We start from the raw sequence: 14103 nt of genomic DNA, 5'->3' as shown, positions 1-14103 counted from the left end.
GATCCGGCAGGGCTGTGGTAGAGAGCAGGCTGTGTGCCAAACGGGAACCACAGCCAGCCCTGGGAGACAGGCTCAGGCCTCATCCCCACAACTCCCCCCTGCTGCCACCTCCTCCGAAACCTCAAGGCACGCTTGGAGTTTGATACAGGCACAGTGTGCCACATCCTGGGGGACAGATTAATTTCATCACAATAAGGGAACGGCAGCAAAAATTGCTGAAAAAGAAGCACAAGAGGCAAGACTTCCAATTGCTGTCCTTCCTCTCAGACTTGCACCAATATCAAACATGTGAGAGGAGGAACCTTCCCCCGACACGCGTCCTCACCGCCTTACTGGGCCCCATGCCCTTGGCAAGGAGCAGGGGCAGCCAGGAGGGCTGCCTTCCAGCACACCTACCACAGGCACTGATTCGCTCCGAAAAGCACTAAAATATAAACAGAAAAAAAAACCACCTTTGTGATTAACGGTTATTGTCCTTTCCCTCTCACTGTAACTTTCTCTGACGTTGCTGCGCTTGAGATCTCATGGAGAAAAGACTGGGAAAATCTGGCCTGGGTGCTGGTGCTCATTTCCTGGCTTTAATTTTATTTGAACGTTTGGCAGAGATCAAAGTAGGCACGGCCTGAGCGTGACTTTAACCAAAAAGTTTTGAAATCTACGAAACAAGAGCCTGTCTGGGTACCAACGTGTTTTATCAGCTCAGGATCCAAAGTCCTCCGTGAAACCAGCTGAACTGCAGCACCTGTTTCAGTCTAGCTTAAGATGTACTGCTGTGTAGTCCGGTGCTTTGACTCCCGGTAAGACAAATGCTGGAGAGAAACTCTTAAAATACTCTGTACATGTACAAGATGTACCAAATTCAAGAAAAACACTGTTGGCTGAGCAATTATTGAACTCAATTTGTGTCTGAACGGAGATTTTCCAATAAAACAGCGGGTTTGGCTTAGCTCTCTACAGAGAGCCACCATAAATCTGAGCCCTGGAGCAGCTCCGCGGCGGCAGGTCAGGCTGGGCATCAGGCTGGGCGTGAAGAACCTGGGTCCTCCTGGTGCTCATCCATGGGCTACATCATTTGCAGATGCAATTAGACTTCACTCCATGACAGCTTGCTGGCAGCCAGCTAAGCCCCATAAATCTGCCCTAAGCCTCTAGCGCCAAGTACCATTTTCAGGTCTCGTTCTCTGAGATGGAAGAGTAATTTGAACGCTTTCCAGCACCCAACTCATTAAGAGATAACTGGCTTCTCCTTGGTCATTCTCTTGATCTTTTTTTTTTTCTCCTTTACTCCATTTGTAAAAATATTTTCTCTGAGCAGACTCAGGTTTGCAAGCCTCAGAACTAGCTGCGAAGGCTGAAGATGGCACACGGCAGGACTAGTTCTCTGTGTAAATACTGGATTTTCATGGTGAAAACATTCTCTGGGATTCAGCACGCTGACTAGAGCTGAAAGCACAGAAAGGGGTGGCAAAGCCAACAGGGCCGAAACTCTTCTAGAGCCATGCTTCACCAGCCAAACTTCCTTCCCCTCAGAGGGAGCTGCTCCAATAGATTATTTGCTTTGCTTTTCACCTCCAAGATCAATAGGCAAGCATTAACTAGGTCACAAACGAGATATCTGGAAAAGTGCTTTCTAAGGAATATTTTCTCCTCAGCAAATAATTAGCAATTTCTTTGCCAAAGAACCTGAAGAGAACAAGCAGCAGTGCTGCAGGTTGATCTGTCATTTTGACTGGGTAAGGGATGGGAAACTGGCTTCGTTTTTTCTCTTTTAGTCCATTTAAGTGACAACTGGAGACAAATCTCAAATAATTCTTTTCATCCCAATGAACTTCATATCAGACACTTCCTCTTCTACAGACTTGTGACAGCAACAGAAGAGTTCCTCTGAAGTCTCCAGACAAGGTTTGTTGCCGGGATCATTAGGTTGTCCCGAGCACATGATCTTTTTCACACTCCTTTTCGGCTTTTATTACCCACAACAGACAGACGACTGGACTTGCTGCAGGTGTTCATACACAAATAGGGCAAGAACCTTCCATCAGGCTGAGGAGCTGCACACGTGGAAGGATAAGGCGGTTTCTCTCCCTACATGAGGGCACTCAGTACTGCTTTTTCCATTTGGTCATACAGCAGATAACCCGGTGCAGCTTCTGCAACGTGATGAACACTACCACATTCCGTACCCGTGCTCGTTTGTATGATCAACACGCCGCAAATCCATTTTTCCCATGAACACCTTAAACGAGCCACCAGCTCCATTCACTTCTCAGACATCTCCAGTCGGGATGAAGTAAATCACCCTTTTCTCTTCTGCCCTACCATATACATGACATGGCCCAACACAGCGCAGGTCCCAGACACCAGAGGTCAACCCCAAAGCCCTCCCATCTCACAACAGATCTGAACGTGCTGCTGCTTGCTGCAATCTCACCTCCATCTCCCAACCGTGCTGCGTCGCAGGCTTCTTCATTCTGGGTCGGGCAGTAAGTAGAAGCCCTTCCATTAATTTTGAATGATGCATTTCTATCTCCAGCTATGAATAAAACAGATCAATGACACAGGCATGTTTTATTGGGCCTCCTGTGCAATGAATTGGTAGTGAGACAGCCAGGGAGATGGAGTCAACATGCAGATGAGATTTGTAAGTGAGGACATATTGATTATTTCCATCTCAGTTCAGGCAGTAATTCCACACGACGCCTCTTCCCCTGTTTCAGCTCATTATTTATGCCATAAAAACACTATCTCAATGATAATAACAGGCTTCATTTACAAGCTAGAGCATAAAGCATCGATGCTTAAGATTTCAGGAAGTAGGTTAAAGGAAGTGAGAGAGATTTAACAAGTCCTGAAGATGCACAAAACTGCTGAGGCTGATCTTGTGGCTTTTTATGCCCTCAGAAAGGAAGATTGAGAGCAGGTGTTAGATTACCAGGCTTTTTATTAATAACTCAAGGCTTGTATGAGAGTTGATTGATAGCACAGTCAGCACTTTCCCAGTGAATAAGCTCCCCTCACTTTGTGCCATCAGTACCGTCTCTGCTCAGGCATGCTCCTGATCTCTCAGAGGTGGAGGATGGATCTGGTGCCAAGAGGAAGCTCCCCAGGAGATTCTTCACTGGAGAAGATCCCATGCGATCTGAGCAACAGCTGGGGCGTACAGCTGAGCTTTATCCCCAGAGTTTTCCATCCGTTAGAAGTACCACCAGTGAGCCACTAAACAGACCACCAGGGACAGATTCCTCAGGTCCCAGAAAGCAGAGCCAATATTCCATCTCTGGGGCTTCTGCACTTGGAAGCTGTGCTCACTAGTTTCACTTTTTCTCGCTTTTTTCCACCCTACCCCACCTCATCTTCCAAAAAAAAAAAAAAGATGAGGTCTTCCAAAGGTCCACGAAACGCACTTCTCTCCTAGAATAATTAACTTCTTTTGCTGTTTAATTTGACAGACTGTCAAGATCCTTGCACCTGAACAGCAAAGAGAACACTCACCTTTTGGTTTTCATGTATGTCATTTTCACAAGACCTGAATCTATTGCAGTTAAAGCCATTAAGTCCCATTCCTGTCACCTTAGGAGTGTAACCTGCAGAGAGTGCCCTCGCTGATGGTATATGATCTTGTTGAAAAGTTCTGCTGCTTAAATACTTACCCGTATCACACACCTACAGTGGTATCTTAAATACTTACCGTATCACACACTTACAGGTGATATCCAGCCCCACAGTGACAGACATCCAGAATGACAATACACTAGAAATACCAGAAAACAGGTCAAGAAAAAAACACTCAGTTCTTAAATAGAACTGAATGTGAGCTGCTGAAGTGTTTATGCTGAGCATTGTGTTCTGCCTCCTCAGTATCCTTTTCTTCTAATATGGAAGCCAAGATCTTTGGGGGAGGATTGTCATTTCCTCTTTGTGCATCAGTACAGCAGTGAGCATAGAAAAGGAATTCCTGTCTTCCTGATGTGAGATAATCTTACACAAAGTGACCAGAATGACTTATCCAGCGAGTCGCATCCTCCAGACCATCTCCACCAGGGTGGGTCCATGACAATACCTGTGCCTTAGCCTACATAAGAGAACATCATTCCATGCTTCCACACAGAAAGAAAAAACATTTGGGGAGATAAAAGTTTGTACTGCAATAGTTTTAACAGGTCTGTCCTTCGCAGCTGTGTTAAAATAGCACCGGCATCAACCTCAGCTGCTTCCCGAAGAGCTGAAGGGCAGCTGTGGTTAACAGCCTGGAGGAAAAGTCGCATGCCTTCAGCTCTCCCCCTTAATTGCTAGGAAATGGTCCTTGATCATTAATACATGTCTGATACGTCTATGTTTAAATCTCTGTAGAGCTGTCATGTGCAGAAAGAGAACAGAGCCGGGTACCCAGCCAGACAGCCCAAAAGCCTTTGTTAAGCTGTAGTTAAGGTTGTGCATATGTCAGATAAGTCAAGAGAAACAGCAGAAAATCCTCTTAGGGCAGCAAGAAATTGTTCACTAAAGCAAGATCTATTAAAACACAGAAAGAGAGTTAAGATGTCCTAAACAGTCCTCAACCACTGCCATCTCCATGCCCGGGCAAATACTTTATCAGTGCTGTGGTGCAGTGCAGAAGTAAGTTCTGGTGCTCGTAGAGCGTGGGGGCCTCTGTTTCCATCTCTGCTGCTTCAGTTACAAGCCTTTAAGTGCTTAATGAACCCAGGTAAGAGTAACAGGGCTAAAATATTTATAGATCCAGGTCTGAGTAAGCTGAACGCACATGAGCGATGAGAACAATACTAGAAGACATTATTTGCAGAAAGTCACTGCCCGAGTCCCTCCATCCTCCAAGCCAAAGCAGAACATCCAGCAGCATCAGCACATTACCGGGCAGCGTGTGGATGCATTCGAATCCCTAATGGGTTTATCTTTCTGATATGACTATAAGGTCTTCCTCCACGAGACATCAGTGGATGCCCTTTTAACCCAGCTGTTTCTGATGAGAAGAACCACAGCAGTCTGATGCTCCAGGAGCCCCCAGCTGGCCTCGCACAGGACTCCAGGACTACAGATTCTGCTCCAACATACTTGAAAGAAACTTTACCAGCCCCAGTAGTTCCATCGCTGCCTAGGGAGCTACAGCAGGGAGAGACATTTCTTTAAAATATTTAGAGCAATGTGGGAGAAAAACATCCCCTAACATATGCTGCTGATTTGCTCAAGGCAAACTGTCCGGCAGTAGGGGCCAGGCACAGCTGAAGTGACAGGGATGGATCTGTCACCGTACTCAGGCATAAGTGACAACTCTTGTAATGAAGCAGAGAAAAAAGCTGTTCCAAAACTCGTGTAGGAACCAGAGACGGGTCCAATCTCACAGGCATTCAAGAGGTAAATCCTACATTTCCCTAAAGTCAGGACAATAGGTAGCAATGTCTTGTTGATTGAGCCCTGCAGAAACAGGAGCATAGTACATGCAGGTGGGCTTGTTTTAAACCTTCGTGAAGGTAAGGAATGAGGAAGGGAACCGAGAATTGCCAGGTTTTACTGCGTCTCTGCTAGTCACCCAGGGACACCACCTGGCCTCTGCTGAGCCCACAGTAAATAGAAAACAGAGGCTCAGAGCGTCCTCGTCCCTCCTGAAACATCCCGGGTCAGCAAGGCTCTTCAGGACAAGCCAGCAAACACAGTGCCAGGCGGGCTGTTACAGTTATTCAGCTTCTGTGAATACTAAGAAACCTGTGTGCGTGTTCTTACAGCCCATCAGCTGGAGAGCTGCCAGCCACAAAGGCCAAGCACGACTCCGAGCCGAACTGTTAGAGGAAGAGCAAGAGAAAGGAACAGCTCCCTGTCAGCTTCCCCACTTACTGCAGGCTTATGCAAATCACCCAAATAAACGCCAGCAGCACTGACCCCAGCCGCAGAATAAATCCTTCCTGTACGGGAGGAGAGGAAAGGTGAGGGAGGGATCTGGACTAGGAAGGTGTACAATTTACGGGGCACAAAAAGCATAGCATACTCTGAGAATCCTTCTTCTCTCCACACCGAGCTTTTCCGATTCATTAAAGCTCCCAATCTGCAACATGTTTAACTCCTGTGAACTCCTCTGCAGGCAGGGGTGGAGGGAAGACATCTCTGGGGAGCGGCGCCGAGTCAGCAGAAAGGAGAAAGCTTTTACAGCTCCGCTAGCTGATACTTCCCTCTCCAAGGGAGCGGGGCCAGGAGAGATGAGACTTGCAAAAAAGGAAGCAGTAAATAAGAATTGCAATTTCTCATTTGCACAGCTCGAATTCAGGTTACTGGTAAACGCTCACAAGCCCCTAACTGCCTGCAAAGGGCTCAGCACTGCAAGGATGCAGGACGGGGCCCAGCTTTAGGACCAGCTGCCAGCTCAGGCACTGTCCATGGGCCTGTGAAGTTATTTCATGGCAGCACAGTGCGAGTGAGCAAGTCAGCACCATGAAGTACTCAGAGAAGGCAGCTTCTGCCCCTCCAGGGCAGAAAAAGGCTCCGTGGGGAAAAAACCTGCAGTTGTGATTTCCATGGGGTTTATGACGTCTCTGGTAACTTCCAGTTGCTGCCAAGGTGCAACTTCATCAGTAATTACTGGAGCCTGCCTTTCTGATTAGGCTATATTTAACAGATCATCAAGGACGTGCAGGTCTTGGGATGGGGATTTGTGTGCTGCGGTATACAGCTGATGATGATTAACGCACAGCTCCTAAACACATGAACAATGCAAGGGCAAGCAAGGGATCGGTCTTGGCTTCCTCTGCTCCATACCATGGGAGTTGTCTCCTGCTTCAGGAAACAGCTCCCATTTAGTCTTTGTAAACACTTCTGTTTGGAAGTCCCTGCAGCCTCCTCCCATCTCCAGCCTTCCTTTTGGAAATAGGTGAACCAGTTTTATGCAGCACTACAGCAATGGCATTATTGTGGCTCTCTGTTGACCCCAGATCTCAGCCCAGTCACTGAATTCACGTTAAGCATCCCACTGGGGAAGCAGGTAGCCAAACCCACGCTGCCCTGCAATTTGTAAAGGGACTGCACGGAGTGACAGCTAGCACAACATTTGTGTAGCCTGCTTTGTCGTTACCCACTGGCACATTCAGCCTCAATTAGCCAAGCCCAAGTCAGCACATTAGCTGCAGCAGTGCTTCTTTTATGGCGGTGCTCACGCCTGCAATCACAGCGCAACGCCGCGAACTTCTGGGGGCAAATCTATCCTGCAGCAGCCCTGCCAGATCCAGGCAATTTGGGCCTGCTCTAATTAACCCGTGTGCAATCATCATCATTTCCACACCATCTACAAGAAGAGGCAGAGGTCACTCTGCACTGGGCATTGCTTCCCTGCATTTTAAGCAAGAAGATTAACTTGTTCACTGCTGCTTTAAAGCATTATGCAAAGAGAAGTGCAGGGGGAGTACAGTCTGCACCCAACCCACTGCACGTGGGCACACCAAAACCTGTGCACACAGGCTGCTTCCCCCTGTGGTTGGGGGTGTGGGGGGGTTGTTTTTTCTTAAAAAATAAAAAATAAAAAATAAAATGAATTATAATTCCTAGTCCACATCCTCCTTGAGCAGAAGTCTCCAAGGTCTGAGGTTCAGGCATGCAGAAGGCTTGAGCTCACTTGCAGCTACTCAGAGCACTTTGGTAGCCAGCAGATGCTTACTCGCAGCGATCAGGCTCTCCTCCCTCGCTCACCAATTTATCTTTATTACATTAAATACTCCTATCTGCAAACCGCCTGGCCCTTATCACGGCAGAAGGGAGCCTCAGATCTGCTGCCTGCCAGGCTCCGTCCGCCGCCGCTCCTGGAAGCACAGCAAACTTTTCTTCCCCTTATTTCTATGCAGAGGTGGCACGGGGGCTTCTGCTCAGAATGACAAAGCCGTCCACAAATCACTTGGGAATCTTCTACACTCAATTTGCTCCAGCTCTGCCGGGCAAACAAGAAACAGGAGGCACATATACATTACTACTGATTAGTCCGTGTCTCCAGTATCAGCAGCCCCGCACGCAGGCTGACCGTAACTTTAAATATTGATAACCAAACTCATATATCATAGGCCTGGGAGAGTGACAGTTTCAGTGCATAACAGCACAGGCTTTCTACAATAATCAAACACTCAATAATTCATGAAAATATATCCCCCCAAATCAAATTGGAAGCTATTTTGTGTAATATATTATTTAAAATTCAATATTATAATGCACACAACTTCTGCTCGTACCACAGAGGACCATTTCAAAATGTGATTATGTGCGGACTCTATTTAAAAGTGACAATTTTGCTTTTCATTTGTTTAACAGCTTAAATGGAAGAGCTCAACTGGAACTAAGTCATCTGACAACGAAACCAAAGCCGACATAAGCAACTTTGCAAACTCCATGACAAGTCAGAAAAAGGCATGAATCTCCCTCACTGCTAACACAGATGAATTCCCCACTCCGATGCAATTTCTTCCGTGCTAAGTGACAGGAAAGGTGCTGCACACCTGTGACAAACATTTTCAGTTCCCCCAGTCTGTCTCCCTGGTCCAGCTGAATAAGGAGAAAAGCATTTACTCGCATTCCAGGGACCCTCGCACAGAAAAACAACTCTGACTTTGCATCCCTGTTTATTCCTGTTGGAAAACCCATTTGTGTAAGGGAAGGCTGCCTGGTGTGAAGTGCCAAGAGAAGAGGGTTTTGCCCTTGTAAACAGAATGCGCTGGAGCATAAAATACAATCAAGATTTGTGACAAAATCCAGCCCGGACAGACGTCATTCCTCAGCGGCAGCGGGGCGAAGTGGCACGGTGTGATTGAGGGCACCGAGCTCGCAAAGTGACGGCGGGGGAGGCTCGCAGCGAGCAGCCTGGGCAGCCACGGCTGCAGTGCGCTGGCTCCAAGTGCAGGGACGGACGGGCCCTGAAGGAGAAAACTACTTGGTGAGGAGGAAAATCTCAGCCTGTTTATGAGCTGTTCGCAACTAGAGCTGTAAGAGTTTGGTGTCAGGCAGTCGCCAGCTCTTCAGTCAGTGCTAAGATCAATCTTGCTTCTTGTCCATCTCCTGCAAATGGGGTATTTTGTATTTTCTCCCAAACAGTGGTTTCTAAGAAAAGCAAAGTCGAGGGAACAAACACTCAGCTCTCTCAAACTGTCACCCTATAGGCAAAAGATGCTGCTTTGAATTGTCTCTTCCTATCTGTTGCCTTTTACCATCTACTTTCCACCCCTTTGGCCACCTTGATATTACCCTTTTGCCTGCTTTTGTTTTTCCACCCTTTCTCTGCTGTTCCAAATCAGAACAAATCAGGGCCGTGAGCCCAAATACTGCCTCCTTTCCAGAGGCTCAGGAGGGGATCTGAGCAGGGTTGTACCTCCACGGGTGGGGCTAGACAAGCAAACACAGCAAGGTCCCCTCACTGCTCAAGAACCAGGGCTGAAATCCTGGGGTGAAGCAGGTGCCCGGGAGCCTGGAAGTTGCTGTTCCAGATGGCACAGGTGTGGCTCAGGTTCTGCTACCATGCCTCTTTTTCAAAGTGCTCTAAATTAATCTCTATTAGTGTCAACTGACAGCACTGCTCTCACATACAGCACAGTAAGACTTGCTCAAACTGGTGTCCTAGGACCAGCCCTAGCTGGTACTACAGAAGTATTAAGTGTTTGCACCAAGAATGCTATTTCTGCCTCCCTCTAGTTGCCTCCTGTACTCCACGTGTCCTTCGAAATGAAGAATTTAAAATGTTTTGCTTGGCCTTTTCTGTCTGTTCACTCTTGCACTGCGAGGTTTTCAGCCTTGTATCACAGATGCCTGGTGCTTTGCCACAGACAGACACTGGCATCCTGTTAAAATGCCCAGCAGCAACTGAAGAAGTCAGAGGCATCATAGCACTCTGTTAAAGGACTATTTTCAGAGCAATTAAAGACACTTAATATGTTAAACTGAAAGATTAAGAGGTGATGTGGAAGCACAATAGAAAAATACTAGGTATGAAAGAACCAATTTGGCAGAGAAAGGCAAAACAGAAATAGTGGCTTGAAGTTAAAGCCTCAAATTCCAACAAAAATGTCAGTTTTCAAGGTGTGAGTCACCACCTCTTTCAGAAAAGTGCTGCTCAGTACTCTGATCTCCCTGTGGATGGCTTGACAGCAGCGGTGGCTTAGTATGGGGGAAGAAGTGAAGAGGAAATATCAGGAAAGCACTCCCATGAAATGATATATCGCAAGCCTGAGTCACATGTTGGAGGTTAAAATGGTTCACGTGCACATGCAGGCAGAGTGACTTTCACCAGTGAACCTCCAGACTCCCCGTGCTCTGACCAACAGCTGTTCCTGGGTTTGCCATTCAAAGAACCGGCTGAACTCCCCATCACCACACTTCAAACGGCTTTAAGCACGCCACCAAACCCAGTGCAGTGCCCACAAGCTGGTTTCATGCAACTGTCCATGCAACAGGACTTAGCAGCAGCGTGAATGGCATTAGGAACAGGGAGTGAGGCATAGATGCTTTATCCTCTTCTGTAGAGCTCCTAGGATGTAGGAAATAGTAACAGGTAATTATGAAAGGAATAGAGGATGTTGGTCTTTATAGCAAAATTCTTACACTATGGAAATAAAGAAAGGGCTGCGGACATGGCAGCAGGCTTGCACATCTCCTGTGCCCAAGTTGAAGAGACTTGGGAGAGAGTTGCTCTGGGTACCAAACCAGCCTATAGGACACAACCAGCATGGGTGAGGGAAGAGCCCTGTCCCTGAAGGGCTGACCATAGCTCGAGCCCAAAACCTGAAACAGGCTCCCTTTGGAAAAAATGGAACTGGAACGAAGCACTCCGCGGCAGTCATCGCTCGGGGTGTTAAAATTCTGCAGTGTGATGTGGCACTTTGGTACACATGCAGACATTCACACATGGCTGCATCTCCCTTTTAAATGTCTCTCAAGAGTTGTATATTAAACAGAAGAAGGATTTTTCCAGGAACTAACACAGTTGGCAGCCTTTTGTCTCTATTTTTTAGAGTAATTTATGAAAGAAGGAAAGTAGCAGAGTCAATTTACAAAAGGCTGCAGTCTGGACTTTGATAGATGAACAGATATACTAACAAAACCTCTCACTTCTCACTGAACACTCCATCTTCTCATCTGTTAATCCTGGTGAAGAAAGAATGAGGAAGGCAGGCAGCTGAGCAGCTCAAAGAGCTAGGTAATGTTTAAACCAGTGAACAACCAACCAAAAGACCAACCTTCCTGTTTTTTTCCAGACCTGACCAGATAATCAGCTGTTTCCTCTTGCATTTTGCCTCCCTTCTGGGAGGGGATGAGCGAGATGACAGTGATTTCAAACTACAACCTGTTGTAAAAATGTCCTATGTAATTACGTGAGGCACAGCTTGGTAGCTGTGAAGGAGTAGCCCCCCTCCTACAATCTAGGACATCGTACCAGGGCCTAATAACAGTGCCGGGGTGATATCAAGGAGATGACAGCAAACAGCAGCACTTTTCCCAGCTGGCTACGCAGCCCTGCTCTCAGGCAGCTTTGTGGGCTTGCTTCTGAGGATGTTACTCAAGTTACATCCATGCTAATGAAAGCAGCTCAGCCATTTGCACACTGTAATCTAGAACTTAACAGAATTAAGGAAAAAAATCCTTTGCATTTCCAGAAATATACTGAGGAAGGCTAAGCACTTCCACTGAAAATCTTGTGGAGTGTTTCAAGTGCAGGCTGGGATTTCTAGGATGGGTTGCCAGCTATTGGGATGCCCTTTCAGTGCTATATATTCATACACTAGTCTAGAAATGGTGCCCAGAGTCCCAGCTCCATCAGCAGTTCTCATCTTTCTGCATCCTCAGCGGAGCTGCTGTCCCCTGCACATCCAGATACCCTCACGCTCATCTCTCACACAGTATTTTGAAGACACAGTTCTCATTTCTCTTCTAAATTTAAAATGAAAAGCAACTTCCAAACCTCAGCATTTTTACAGTGAATTTCTTGATTTGTGACAAGTGCTATGGGAAGAAGCAACTATTTTGTGCTTCATCTGTTCACGTCCCTCACGTACAGCCCTCCTCTCCAAACCTGAAATTTCTAACCCATTAGTCTTTAAAGCAGAAAAAACTGTGGAGACATGAAGAGAAACAGAAACCAAATGAAAAAGAATAATTACTCTCTCCTGACTTCAACGAGGCTTACTGGAGGATCTGCTGCAATTCCTCAAAAGCACAATGAGCACCAACGTACACATAACAAGCACAACAGAAATATGCATTTAATTGGAGAAACAATCTCCTTGGTAAGAAGGGCCTCATGTGTTTCTGTAACAACGCTGCAGACATTTCTTTGCACAGTAAATCCATTATATCACCACACAGAAGAAACTCATGCAAGAGTGGGTGAAAGCAAATGTAAGCAAAAAAAGGCTCCTTGAGCAAAACCTGCAATACAAGTGAAAAGCATGAAAGATGGCAGCGACTCTGCTCCCTAAGCTCGGATCTGCAGATCCCATCTTTTCTTTTCCTTTAAGTCCCAGCTCCTGGAGCCATATGGTGACATGAGGACCACCTCAAACCAAGCTGCATAATCTCAGTGAGGAAAAAAACCTTGAAGAAAGCAGTCACTAAAGAATTCCAAAAAAACATTAAGATTTTTTGAGCCTGCCCTAAATAAATATTGCCTCCCTCCTGCTCTGAATGGTAGAGGTGAGTGCATGTCCAGAGCTGCTGTGCTACTGCACGATAGCATCCAGACAGTCCTTGCTCCTTCCCCAAATCCTACCTGAGCTCAAGGATCTGCAGCCCAGCTTTCCCTCTTCCTTGCTCAGCACTGCATCATTACACGAAGCTTCCTGCATTCCCTCCCCCGTCTCTGCACAACTCCTCTGCACTGCAGCATTACCAGAAACACGTTTTTTTCCAGCTTGTTTTCTCCACTCTCTCCCACGCTGCACACTGCAGCCTGCACTGCTCTGCCACCCAGCCCTGCACTGCAGCAGCTCGCTGCCTTCCCTGGTCTCTCAGATCCCTGCTCATGGGTTCTGGTTTTGCACTGCAGCATTGCAGAAAGCCTTGGGCTTGGCCACCTCCCTCCAGTGCTCTGTGGCACAGCTCAGCCCTGGAGCATCAAACGCACCCTGCTGCTTTCTTCCTTGCTCTGCTCTTTCCATTCAATGCCAGGCTGCAATGTTGCTGAAGCATCCACAGGCTTTTGTGACTTTTACACTCTTCTGTTCATACCTGTGCTGTTGCAAGGATTCCCTCATGCCCCAGTACACCCCTCAGCCTCAGTCAGATCCTGCTTTGCAGTCCCATAAGATCCACCCCTCCCTCCACCTCCACTTCTCGAACACAGCTTTATATTCTCTCTGCTTGTGCAGAAGTCGGCAGTCACTGCCCAGGGACAATACTGGAGCACACCTGGCAAGTACAGATTGTTTAAGAGTCATCCTGGATTTACTAAAAGGAGGTCATGCCTAACAAACTTGATTCATTTCTTTGAGGTGGTGACAATGACAAGGGACAGGGTCGAGAAGTAAAGCATAATTTATTTGGACTTCAAGAGCCTTTTGATACAGTACCACATGAAAGGCTAATTTATAAGGTTAATATATATGCTATTGATAGCAGAATACTCAGACAAGTAACATCTTTTTTTAATTACCCTGCCACAAAACAACTAGGAAGCAAGGGAAACCAGTGGCTGGTGATGGGAAGGGGAAAAGGAAATTATCACAGGAACTTCATACATCTGTGCATGCCTGTCCTGCAGGTACTTTTCTAGTACTTTCTAAGCATCTGTACACAACTCACCGTGGAAACTATTTTTGTGACCAAACAAGATACAGCTGCAGAAGGGTCAATGTTATATCCTTATTGTGCCTCTTAAGAACATACAGCATAACACAACAACTTATAGCTGCAGAGTGCTTAATAAAAGGTACCACGTGAGATGAACTCGTGGTGTTACAGGCATGTAAGGCTAGACAGATATTCAGAGCACATTAAACAGAAAGACAAGAAGGAATGCAAAGCAAGATTCAGAAGTCTGAACTTAGCCTTAGGTCTAGCTAAGCAAGCGTACCTTTTGGTCACTGTGCAGGAGACGGGTCACTGCTACCATCAGTTGTCTTGCTCCAAGTGGTTCCAGAG

At 46.7% G+C, this 14103-nt stretch overlaps 2 long non-coding RNA genes across 5 annotated transcripts in view; one reads left to right on the top strand and one right to left on the bottom strand.

Moving 5' to 3' along the window:
• Window positions 1-12926, bottom strand: part of LOC118175572 — a 237581-nt gene extending 224655 nt beyond the window's left edge. For all 4 annotated transcript variants that reach the window (XR_004755020.1, XR_004755019.1, XR_004755023.1 and 1 more), the window contains exon 1: window positions 12734-12926. This is a non-coding gene — a long non-coding RNA (uncharacterized LOC118175572). The remainder of the gene's footprint in view (window positions 1-12733) is intronic.
• LOC118175575 lies at window positions 9996-10497 on the top strand. The gene is made up of 3 exons (XR_004755026.1): window positions 9996-10129; window positions 10293-10294; window positions 10393-10497. It is a non-coding gene; the product is annotated as an uncharacterized LOC118175575 (long non-coding RNA).
• Window positions 12927-14103: the final 1177 nt, after the last annotated feature.

This window comes from Oxyura jamaicensis, chromosome 17 (assembly GCF_011077185.1).
Source record: "Oxyura jamaicensis isolate SHBP4307 breed ruddy duck chromosome 17, BPBGC_Ojam_1.0, whole genome shotgun sequence".
In the NCBI taxonomy this organism is placed as follows: domain Eukaryota; kingdom Metazoa; phylum Chordata; class Aves; order Anseriformes; family Anatidae; genus Oxyura; species Oxyura jamaicensis.
Note: the sequence above shows the minus strand (reverse complement) of the source record. Positions and strands in the feature narration are given on the sequence as shown.